At 46.4% G+C, this 11,760-nt stretch overlaps 1 pseudogene; it reads left to right on the top strand.

Moving 5' to 3' along the window:
• The first annotated feature begins 9,410 nt into the window (after window positions 1–9,410).
• LOC116401076 (GTPase IMAP family member 9-like) lies at window positions 9,411–11,415 on the top strand (annotated as a pseudogene).
• Window positions 11,416–11,760: the final 345 nt, after the last annotated feature.

The raw sequence follows: 11,760 nt of genomic DNA, 5'->3' as shown, positions 1-11,760 counted from the left end.
ATATATATATATATATATACATACATAGATATACCCTTGTTTCTGACCGACAAAGAAAAGCCACATCAAGCTGATTATACAACCCGACTCCTCTGCAAATGATGTGGACTCCTTCCTCAGCAATACACTCCGCACTCCTTTCGCATCGGTGCAGCTACCTCTGCAGTTGCATTGGTCCCAACATCTACACTGAAAGCTATGGGCCGCTGGTCCTCAGCAGCCTATGAACGTTAAGTTGACCCGGGAGTTGTCGAGATAATCGCAGCTCAAAAGGCTATGAACGCTACCTTGTACACTACTTTAGTACCTCCATGCATGATAATCAATAAATGTAAATTAATTAATTAATTAATTAATTAATTAATTAATTAATTAATTAAATAAATAAATGTAAATGCTGCATTTGCAAGCGGTTTGCTGGGGTTCACTGCTTCATTTAGGTAGTATGACCTCTCTCGGATGCATGCTTGCATCCTTCCCAAAAAGCGGCACCTAACAGCTGAGGTCTGCAGCAGTCTTGCTGCTACACAGATATTTCACGTAGCGGAAGATATTTTGGGATGCACGCTTGCACCCTTATTCTTAAGGTAATGTTTGCTGAGGTCTGTAGCATGCTTGCTGCTATACATACAGTAGATAGTTCACATAAACGGTAGGATGGCCTCGTTTGAGATGCATGCTTGTCCGGCTGATGCTTACCATGGGCGTAATACCAGACTTGGCATTGGGTTCCGTTGTTTTGGGGGTTGATGCTTGGTGCTCCCCGTTTTGGCTTGGTAGCTGCTGGCTAATCCGGGGAGCATTTAAAGAGCGGAGCCATCAGTGCCAAGTTTAACTCCATTTGGCAATAAATGGTTAAACAATCTATGCGGGAGTGTTCCTCACTAAAAGGGGACATGAAAAACTAAATTTTTCAGTGCTTGTGCTCATACATTTGGATATCTGGAGGGCCAACCAATCCACAAACTGAAATAAGACAGCTTTTACAGCTCTTTATCTTAAAACAGCTGTCTGTTGTGTTACAGGGCCAATAATGACACAAAGCCCACTCTGGTGCAACACATTTAATTTCTGATGAAATATGAAAATAGTGGTTATGTCAGAAGTGCTCTCTGTCCTGTTTATGAACTCACTCCTCTTGTACTGGCGGCTTCCTTCTACTCTACAAGTGTTACCTACTGATGCTCAGTATAATGCATAGAGCGCCCTCTGCTGACAATGCTGGGCTTAGCAGGAATTAAATAACCACAGATCCCAGTAAAATAACTAATAACAGAATGATACAGGTAAGTGACAAAGTTATAGTGTTGTGTTTGTGAGACCTTAGCTTTTACTGAATAAAAAAAGGGGGGGGGGGGGGGGTCTTCTCAAACAACCAGTGCCACAATAGCAGCAAAAAATTGGCACTATGAGAGCAGTGAGAGTGAACCAACATTGCAGCTGGACAGCTAAACGTCATTTTGAGTAACTTTTAAATACCAATGGAATACTTTCAACCCAAACTTTGATGTTTGCCCAACCATGACCAAATACTGTTAACCCAGACCATGATCTTTCCCGAACCAAGTGGGTTTGTGCCTAAATCTAACAAAGCCGTATACACCGTATTGGTGTAAAATAAGGAAACTGTTTTATTGTCATTTTGGAGGGCGTGGATGGTCCATTGTAAATGCTGGACACCTGACACTTAATGGGCACTGTGTTTGAGCATGTGTGTGGATGAAAAGGCCGGTGGCTGGTGCCTTTTTTCTGAACCTCAGACAACACTGACATCAAGTGGCAGCTTGGAGGAATTTCATCATACAGGCGCTGAAATGCTTCATGTGGTCAGATAAATGTGTCATTAGGAGCCATTGTCATTTTGGTGCCCATTGTCTTCAGCGTGTTATCAATTACAGGAGGTGCACTTGTGAAACACTATCTGCAGCTGTTGAGGTCAGCTCGCTGCACAGGCACAAGAGGATAATCAAGAGTAAAGTTGTTTCTGTCTTCATATTTCTAATACCTTTGTAGCAGTTTTACTGTTGCCAAACATTCAGCGCAAACAAAGGCAGCAGTCATTTCAGAGCATGCAGAAAAGAAAGAACAAATGTTTGATACTGTTGGGGAAAAATCTAATGACTAATTAATGTGTTGCACTTACAGGGCCTTATGTCCTCACGTGAACTCTTGTGGTCTGCGTCCTCTGCTGAATGTGTGTGTGTGAACATTCTTTGACACTAAACACCACAGCTGTTTAGTCTATCAGACATTAGTGTCTCCTAAAAAGAACACTTCAGCTCTTTGGCCTAAATAATAGATAATAAACCTGTAGAAGATGTCAATAACCATGACTTCCTGATTTCGATAAAGTGACCCTTGGACCAAAACAAATTGTTCAAGTGATGTTCCAGGCTTTGTGATAATTACGCTGTGTGAACGCAATTTGTGTGTGCGTTATCCTTTGTGATGAACACCTTATCGTAAATAACCCTGTGCCAATACTGCATGTTCTTTACTCAGAATAAATATCAGCGACTCGGAGACAGATCTCCGAGCAGCCTTGATGTACATTCTGTATGTTAATCAACTCTGTCTCCTTCTTGCAAGAATAAATGTCCTGTTAGAAAAATTGACTCGAGGCCGATGTAAAAATCATTATAACAGATACCAACTTCTGTTGAGTCATGGAGACCTGTCTGTAAATTGTCCGGACAAGTTGTACAATGTCAGCACGTTTTTTCTTAAGCTTTTCAGGACCTTTGACAGTAAGCATTGGAGCTTTGGCCTGAGTCACCTTTCCTGAGACTGAAAAATACACCACACACAGGTTTTCAAGTTACTTGAATCACTATCGTTACAGAGCGACCAACTCCAGCAGTAACAAACAAAACCAGTTGACCAACAGACACTGCAGCATTAAACAACTTAAACCAACTCTGAGGGGCGGGACTTAGCGTCGGGTCAATTGTGGCCAAGGTGTTACACAGATTGGCAGTGTCTTTAATATGAACTCCTGGATATTAAATGTAGATCTGCCATTACTGGAGTAGCATATGCATATAGCATATGGTTATGCTACGTTTGAGTCAATAATTGAGGACGTAACTGAGCGACTATCTATTCATTTTAAAAGAGCATGGCCAATGGGGAAACGTCAACACTCAACGGACCAATGGTGTAGCTTCAGCTAATGTGATGCTATAACTTTCCAGTCTTTCCACCAGGAGTTGAAGCTGGCCGGAGGGATTTGCTCTTATTAAGACACAAGAGCATTAGTGGGGTCCAACACTGATGTTGGGTTATACGGTCTGGTTCACGGTCCAGTTCACTGGATTAGGTCAGGGCTCTGTGCAGGCCAGTCAAGTTCAGCCTGCGAAAACCATTTCTTCATGGAGCTTACTTTGTTGACAGGGATTTTGCCATGTTGAAACATCAAAGGGACAAGCACAACTGTTGCCAACAGTAGTGGATGTAAATCGATAAAATGATGATTAATAGCATGGTTGACCTTATTAGAAAGTCCAAACATTTCCAGAGGAAAATTGCGTGGTGGTTATCCAAAACATTTGACACAAGTGAACATGTTTGGCATATGACAAGAAGACAGATAATATGACTTTACTGACAGAGGTTTACCAGTTCAAAGGATGGCTTATTGCAGAAATTTCAGAATCTGTTTGAGATTGTAAATTAATTAATACTTAAATTTTGCTATTGAGGCTTTAAGGGTCAATCAAGGGGTTTCGAATCCCCAGAGACCCCCCGTATTTCGCACACTGGCTGCAACTGTCCTCTGTCTTTTCAAGGATCCAAGGATTTCCAGCTGACTACACCTCGTTAAAGATTCATAACTACACTTCAGTACAGAGACTGTTTTCTAAAAACAATGATCAGTTGCCTTCATCTCCTTTCACGTGTTTCATTGTCCTCCATCCATCCATCCATTTTCCACCACTTATCCGGGGTCGGGTCGCGGTGGCAGCAGGTCAAGCAGGCCGACCCAGACCTCCCTCTCACCGGCAACATGTTCCAGCTCATTCTAGGGGATCCCGAGGCGTTCCCAGGCCAGCTGGGAGATGTAATCTCTCCAGCGTGTTTCTAGGTCTTCCCCGGGGTCTCTTCCCAGTTGGATGTGCCTGGAAAACCTCCAGTGGGAGGCGTCCAGGAGGCATCCTAATTAGATGCCCGAACCACCTCAGCTGACTCCTTTCGACGCGAAGGAGTAGCGGCTCTACTCCAAGCTCCCTCCTGATGACCGAGCTCCTTACCCTATCTCTAAGGCTGAGCCCGGCCACCCTATGGAGGAAACTCATTTCGGCCGCTTGTAGCCGCGACCTTGTCCTTTCGGTCACGACCCAGAGTTCGTGACCATAGGTGAGGGTAGGAACGTAGACCGAGTGGTAAATTGAGAGCTTTGCCTTCCGGCTCAGCTCCCTCTTCACCAAGACGGTCCGGTGCAGCGCCTGCTTTACTGCTGCAGCCGCACCGATCCGTCTGTCGATCTCCCGCTCCATCTTACCCTCACTCGTGAACAAGACCCCGAGATACTTGAACTCCTTCGCTTGAGGTAGGCACTCCGTCCCCACCTGGAGGGAGCAATCCACCGGTTTCCGGCAGAGCACCATGGCCTCAGATTTGGAGGTGCTAACTCTCATCCCCGCCGCTTCACACTCGGCTGCAAACCGCCCCAGTGAATGCTGGAGGTCACAATCCGAGGAGGCTAACAGGACCACAAGAGGCGATCCCGAGACCCCCGAACCTGACGTTCTCTGCCCCCAGGCTGCGCCTAGATATCCTGTCCATGAAAATCACGAACAGGACCGGTGACAAAGGGCAGCCCTGGTGGAGGCCAACACCCACCGGGAACGTGTCTGACTTATTGCCGAGAATGCGGACACAGCTCCTACTGCAGTCGTACAGAGACCGGATCACCCGTTGTAACGGGTCCGGCACCCCATACTCCCGCAGCACCCCCCACAAGACCCCCCGAGGGACCCGGTCGAAAGCCTTCTCCAAGTCCACAAAGCACATGTAGACTGGTTGGGCAAACTCCCAGAACCCCTCCAGTAGTCTTGCGAGGGTAAAGAGCTGGTCCACTGTTCCACGGCCGGGACGGAATCCGCACTGCTCCTCTTGAATCTGAGGTTCGACAAGCGGTCGGAGCCTCCTTTCCAGCACCCTGGCATAAGCCTTCCCTGGGAGGCTGAGTAGTGTGATACCCCGGTAATTCGAGCACACTCTCCGGTCCCCCTTTTTGAAGATGGGAACCACCACCCCGGTCTGCCATTCCATGGGCACTGATCCCGACCCCCATGCGACATTGAAGAGGCGTGTCAGCCAGGACAGCCCAACTATGTCCAGCGCCTTCAGCATCTCAGGGCGGATCTCATCCACCCCCGGCGCCTTGCCACCAAGGAGCTTTTTAACTACCTCAGCGACCTCTGCCAGGGATATGGGTGAGCCTCCCCCTAGGTCCTCAGGCGCTGCCTCCTCTGCAGAGGACATGTTGGTCGGGTTTAGGAGTTCCTCAAAGTGCTCTTTCCACCGCCCGACGATGTCCTCCGTCCGGGTTAGCAGTTCCCTCCCCCTGCTGAGAACAGCCTGGGGTAAGCCCTGCTTTCCCTTCCTGAGCCGTCGGATGGTTTGCCAGAACCTCCTTGAGGCCAACCGAAAGTCCTTCTCCATGGCCTCCCCGAACTCCTCCCATGCCCGAGTTTTAGCATTCGCGACCACCGCAGCTGCAGCCCTTCTGGACTGCCGGTACCCATCAGCTGCTTCAGGAGACCCCTGGGCCAACCAGGCCTTGAAGGTCTCCTTCTTCAGCTTGACGGCTTCCCTCACCTCCGGTGTCCACCACCGGGTTCTCGGGTTGCCGCCACGACAGGCACCGATGACCTTCCGGCCACAGCTCCTAGCGGCCGCGTCCACAATAGAGGCTTTGAACATGGTCCACTCGGATTCCGTGTCCCCAACCTCCCTCGGGATGTGTGAGTTCTTCCGGAGGTGGGAGTTAAAGACCTCCCGGACAGGGTCCTCCGCCAGACGTTCCCAGTTCACCCTCACTACACGTTTGGGTTTGCCGGGTCTTTCCAACCGGTTCCCCTGCCATCTGATCCAACTCACCACCAGGTGGTGATCAGTTGACAGCTCTGCTCCTCTCTTCACCCGAGTGTCCAAGACATACGGCCGCAGATCAAATGATACGATTACAAAGTCGATCATTGATCTCCGGCCTAAGGTGTTCTGGTACCAGGTACACTTATGAGCCACCTTATGTTCGAACATAGTGTTCGTTATGGCCAAACTGTGGCAAGCACAGAAGTCCAATAACGAAACACCATTCGGGTTGAGATCGGGCAAGCCGTTCCTCCCAATCACCCCCCGCCAGGTTTCTCCGTCATTGCCCACGTGAGCGTTGAAGTCCCCCAGGAGAACTATGGAGTCGGTAGGCGGCGCCCTTTCCAGGACCCCTCCCACCGACTCCAAGAAGGCCGGATACTCCGAACTGCTGTTTGGTGCATAAGCACAAACCACAGTCAGAGCCTTGCTCCCCGCAACCCATAGGCGCATGGAGGCGACCCTCTCGCTCTCCGGGGAGAACTCCAACACAGCGGCGCTCAGCCGGGGGCTCATGAGTATCCCCACTCCCGCCCGGCGCTTCTCACCCTGGGCAACTCCGGAAAAGGACAAAGTCCAACCCCTCTCCAGGAGCTTGGTTCCAGAGCCAACGCTGTGTGTGGAGGTGAGTCCAACTATTTCTAGCTGGTATCGCTCCACCTCCTGCACCAGCTCCGGCTCTTTCCCCGCTAGCGAGGTGACGTTCTACGTCCCTAGAGCTAGTCTATGCCGCCGGCGATCGGCATGCCCGGGCCTCCCGCCCGACCCACCACCCGGTCTGCATAGCACCTGACCCCGATGCTTGTCCCTGCAGGTGGTGGGTCCACAGGGTGGCTGCTCCATGGTGTTTATTCGGGCTGAGCCCGACCGGGCCCCATGGGCAAAGGCCCGGCCACCAGACGCTCGCCTACGAGCTCCCCTCCTGGGTCTGGCTCCGGGAGGGTGCCCCGGTTTCCCTGGTCCGGGCGAGGTGGCTGTAGTCCGTGGGCTAACTATCATAGGGGTCGTTTTGAACCGCTCTTAGTCTGGGCTCTCCCCTGAAACCTGTTTGCCTTGGGAGACCCTACCAGGGGCCAATGCCCCGGACAACATAGCTCCCAGGATCACTGAGCCACTCAAACTCCTCCACCACGATACGGTGGCGATTCGCGTTTCATTGTCCTTAGTAAATTAATTCAGATATTCTTATTCATATGGGAAATATGTCACTGACTCGATCGGTGACTCTATTATTGAATATTTGACTGAATTCTATGATTCTATGATATTAGTGTCAGAAATACCTTCCAAACTACTGATCTGTGTAATAGACAAGTTTTCTTAGACACTTCATGAGAAGTAGCTATTGTTTTATTTTTTGATGTAGCCCGTCAAAGCTTTGTAAACCCGTAGTGAAGCTGGAAAGCTTATGGTGAAACTGGGAGGCTTGAGCAATCGTTACAGATTATAGGTTCACACAAAAGTGTATCAAGAGACCAACATTAAAAAATACTAATGAAAGAACAGCTCAAAACTTTGGGAACTATGCTTATTAAATTTCCTACAAATATTGAATGACAGCAGAAGCAGAAAAGATACTGAGCTCAACTCTACTCTCATGTTTTATTATGTTCGGGTTCATTTTAGATAAAGCAATGGCATTTGTGTGATTGGATGCTTCAGGTTTCCTACGTGGGTATGAGCTCATTCACACATGAAACATCTACATAAAATGCAGGTATTTAAATGTGACATTCCACATGCTCTGTGACTGCATTTAAAAAACATGCAGCACTTCCTTGTGCTTGGAAATTCCAGTCTAGCAGCAAGAAAGGGAACGCCCATGTGGAAGTAACAAAGATAAAGTCATGACAAGTGTCAGGAAGAGAAATTCATGGCATGACAGGACACATAACAGCAAAATCTTTTTAGCTTCTCAACATGAGCAGGCCACACTATCATGGTAAGAGTCAGGGGTTTTTCTGTGGAATTATTTTTTCCTTTGTTTGAGAGTAATTAATATTCCTGTGCATATTACACTTTATTGACATGTCCCTCTGGATATACTTTTTCGATGTCTCGTTAACTTCTGTTTCAAATTGAAGGTGGATTTATATATTTTTGGGATGACAACCATGAATGTAACACAGTATTTCAAGTAATGGACAGAGGTGCTTTTAATAATATTGTGAGCAGTATTATATTGAAATCATAGTGAAAAAGTGTCTCCAGAAACCAGGACAGTCTTTTACTCCTGTTAAATAACAAAAACAACATTATCCTCATCTTGATTGTTATTATCTATTAAACAGTGATAATTATGGAAATCGATTACAGACAGAAAAAGTTCAGTTTTACAAATGCCATTTTAAATTTCAGTAAAGACCTTGTCTTATTTTACCTTTTTTTCATAATCCCCATTTAGCAGTGGCGGGCCGTGCATTTTATACCTGGGCCTTCACTGCTGTCCTGCAGCTGAAACACAGCTACGGTTATTATTTGTTTCATGTAAATATGAAGCCAACACCTGTAGATACACTAACTGCCGAGAGTGCGTCTCCTCTTTGCTCTGACTGCAACTGGGACTGCAGCGCGAGGCTTCTGTGGGCGGCGGCGGAGGGGCTCACGGCAGCACCCGCTGCTCATTCACGACAGTGCAGAACGTACGTGCTTTAACGTCAAAACACCAGAAAATTCTCCAACAACACCAGAACAAGTCGCTAGATTTGTCGCTTGTAGCTTTTGACAAAAAAAGTCTTCATGAGGGTTTTAAAAGTCACCAGATTTAGCGAGAAAGTCGCCAAGTTGCCAACACTGGCACCGGCTAAATATGTCCCCAGAGCAACGTAACAATGGTTCCTATCACATATAAAACCAAACAAAAATCTTCATAAAAACAAGTTGTACAAATAATAATATATAAACAAGCATATTAAAGCTACTGCAGATGTAAAAACAAACGCATTTAACTTACCAGAGCTGCTGTTCACTATTTAAAGACAAACTCCATCCTCCTTTCTTTGTTAATAACGAGTTTAATCTCACGGTTGTTCAGTACATCCGTGCGTTTTAGTTCCAGTAAGAAGTCCTTCTCGATTCATGGACGCCAGTGGAGACAGTCGAGCCTCCCCAGTTATATTTCTTGAATAGGTTTTAATGCGTTTGAGGGCTGAAAATGTCCGCTCCACAGAGGCAGCAGATATTGGGATTGTCACCGCCCAACATGTCAGGCTATCCCACTGACCAATCACGTACTTGTAGGCCAGCTAGCAAGCTCTGACACGTCAAAGAATACGCCCAACATGTCAAACTAAAGATCTGATTGGTTGAAGAATATGACAATCAACAATATCGTCCCCATTCACTTTAATGAGATATCAGAAAATAAGGGGAGAGAGAGATGGGGAATAAACAAATGTCCCTGGTTGGACGCAACCAGAAAACCTGAAACTCATGGTTGGCAACCCATTCCAAAAACAGATTTTTAAAATCCATTCTAACCTTTTACTTACTGATTTATTTTCATTGCAGAAATGGGCTTCCATAATAAAATCAAGGACTAAGAAAGACTAAGAATAGGAGACCGAAGAACAAAGTCAGTCAGACCAGAGGCCAAAACCTAAGAAATCAGTTTGTGTTTTTCTTTATATATATAAATATCAGCGGGTGACTATGGTCCCATACAAGCATAAAGCAAGCATAAGTGTATTCAACATATCAGTGATTGGATTTGCTAAAATCAAATTATTGTCTTTGGGAACCAACGAAGAACAATTAGAAGTCAGTGCTCAGCTTCAGTCGCTAACATTAAAGACAACAAAAAAGCCATGAATCTTGGTTTAGTCATGAACATGGACAAACTCTCACCTTAAGAATATATCAAGAGGTAAAGGACTTATGTCTCAGCAGAATTAAAAAAACAATGGGCCCAACTTTTGTGATGTTGTCTTTACAGCTCAGTCTAAAATGTTGACCGGACAGCTAAGTATAACTGAGTCCCAATAAATCCCTTTGGGGTCTTCATATTTTGTCTTTTTATATCACTGTTCAGGCCTTACGTAAAGTACCTTGAATAGCCTTGCTTTTAAAAGGTGCTATCCAAACTTGCCTTGACGTCATTTACAGTAACATGATGCTCTCAGTTGAAAACATTTTGGTCTTGTTTGACCTGTTTGATTGAAGACAAAAACAAAGGCTGTTTTTTCAGCCTTGTAACCTGACTGTTGGCTAAGAGGACAAGTGCACTCTGATATTGTCTCGTGAGAGGTGACAAAAATGAAGTCAGCTGAAATCATTCCCTCAACAGCCTCTCTGTTTGACAACGCAGCACTGTATGACGAACGGTGTATTTCTGTCCGGCAGGGTGCCGCAATTCCAAACGAAAGGAGGATTGTTCTAGTCGGGAAGACCGGAGTGGGAAAGAGCACCGCAGGAAACATCATCCTGGGGAGTCCGAGCTGTCTCCATCCTCCTTGACGTCTGAATGCCAGAAAGCTAAGGGGGTTGTTGGAGGTCGAAAGGTCGCCGTCATCGACACTCCGGGGCTGTTTGACACAAATTTCGCCCAAGTAGCGGTGTTGAAGAGGATCAAGATGTGCATCTCTCTCTCTGCTCCTGGTCCCCACGCCTTCCTGGTGGTTCTTCAGCTGGACAGGTTCACCCAGGAGGAGCAGGACACAGTCAAGATGATTCAGACCACTTTTGTGGATGATGCAGCTAAATACACAATGGTGTTGTTCACACATGGAGACCAGCTGAGGAACCAAACCATTGAGGGCTTTATTTCAGAGAGTCCCGAAGTGCCAGCCATCATTCAGAAGTGCAACCATCGGTACCACGTCTTTAACAATGAAATCAAAGACCCTGAACAAACCGGTCAGCTGCTGGACAAAATTGACAAGATGACTATGGCTAACGGAGGAAGTTACTACACCAACGAAATGTTCCTGAGAGCAGAGGCAGCCATAGATAGAGAAACAGTGACTCCTGAAGGAGCTGGAGGCGAAGAAGCAGAGAGAGCTGGAAGAACAGATATCTCAATATCAGGAAAGGGCCTACCGCAGGGAGATGAAGCGGGTGAATAGAAGATATGAGCATGAAGCCAGGTTTCTAGCTGAAAAATACAATGACTTTGTCACTGCTCTGGTAATAGCTGTGGCAACAGCCTATGGTGCTGCTGTCGGAGGTCTGATTGGAGTTGCAGGAGGTCCAATCGGTGTGGTAGTAGGAGTCGCTGCTGGAGCAGCTGTTGGAGCTACCATCGGTGCCTTATCATTGAAAGCTTCAGAGCGCTGCCATGTGCAAATAAGGACCGTAAAGCATACAGTTAAATACTGACGTTTATATTTGATCATTTTACAGGAAAGTCTCGTCTTCTACTTGGGAATTGCTTCACAATAAACTTTTTGCACATATAATTTATACTAAAGATGACTCAATCACTTTTTGTTGATTTATTTTGTACCTGACTTTTATTGTTGGAATGCTGTTAAGTAAACATTTGTCTTTTGCCACTGTGTCCACAATCTTCACTCTTCATGCATAATTTCTGGATTTAAAAGTAGCTAATCTTGTCCTTGTCGTAGACAAATGACTGTGGAATCCCACAGATTTACACATTTGGCACAGAAGCCTGTAATTGAGAGGAAAACCAACTTTCTGCTCCATAGAGACCAATGTGTT

The sequence above is a fragment of the Anarrhichthys ocellatus genome, unplaced genomic scaffold (genome assembly GCF_004355925.1).
Source record: "Anarrhichthys ocellatus isolate YVR2014 unplaced genomic scaffold, GSC_Weel_1.0 scaffold243, whole genome shotgun sequence".
Classification (NCBI taxonomy): domain Eukaryota; kingdom Metazoa; phylum Chordata; class Actinopteri; order Perciformes; family Anarhichadidae; genus Anarrhichthys; species Anarrhichthys ocellatus.
The sequence above is the reverse complement of the archived record's forward strand: the minus strand, read 5'-3'. Positions and strand labels throughout refer to the sequence as shown.